Raw genomic sequence first — 1074 nt, forward strand, 5'->3', positions numbered from 1 at the left:
CAAAAAAAAAAAAAAAAAAAAAAAAAGGCAAACAACAAGATAGATAGTACCTGTGTCTCAGTAGGAAATTAAGTAATTCAAACATGAAATGATTCCAATTTAAAGCTATGGACATTTAAATAATTCTGAGCCTTGAGAGGAATGTGGTCATGCAACAAGAGTCTAGTGGAATGCAGGCGCAACTTCTAGGAATTTTCCTGGCTGACTGTCGTGCTTCAAGCCTGTAATCCCAACACTTTGAGAGGCCGAGGCTTCTGGATCACTTGAGGTCAGGATTTCAAAACCAGCTTGGCCAGCCTGGTGAAACCCTGTCTCTACTAAAAATAGAGAGACATTACAGGCACCTGCCACCACGCCCAGCTAATTTTTGTATTAGGGTTAGTGTTAGGGTTTCTCCCCCTCCCTCGGGGTGAAGCTAATTAGCTGACAGAGATGGTCACCTCCATTACCAAGTAGAGCCAGGATGAACTATGTGTGACCAAGGGCTTGTCAAGTCCTCTTCCCTGAGGACTGATTAGTGTTTATCTTGAAAACATGTACTTAATGGGTTGTATAGAACAGTGAAGTTTCTTTCTCTCTTTTCAACCTCTTAGCTGTTTGCCTCTATTTCCCATCACAGTCTGGTCTAAAGCTTATTTATTAACGAAATAGTTTTTCTTTCTTTCTTTCTTTCTCTATTATCGTCGTGGAGATGATTTCTCATTTGGGGGAAGACTCTTTGTTTTTCAATTATATTTTCTCACATTTAAAAAGTGAAGTAAAGAATATTTCCTGGGCCAGGCATGGTGACTCACGAGTGTAATCCCAGCAATTTGGGTGGCCGAGGCAGGCAGATCACTTGAAGTCAGGAGTTCCAGACCAGCCTGGCCAACATGGTGAAACCCCGTCTCTACCAAAAATACGAAAATTAGCTGGTCATGGTCATGTGCGCTTGTAATACCAGCTACTCGAAAGGCTGAGGCAGAAGAATAGCTTCAACCCAGGAGGCGGAGGCTGCAGTGAGCCACGATCTGGCAACCGCACCCCAGCATGGGCCACAGAGAAATACTCTGTCTCAAAAATAAAAGGAAAGAT

This window comes from Hylobates moloch, unplaced genomic scaffold (assembly GCF_009828535.3).
Source record: "Hylobates moloch isolate HMO894 unplaced genomic scaffold, HMol_V3 SCAFFOLD_366, whole genome shotgun sequence".
Taxonomy (NCBI): domain Eukaryota; kingdom Metazoa; phylum Chordata; class Mammalia; order Primates; family Hylobatidae; genus Hylobates; species Hylobates moloch.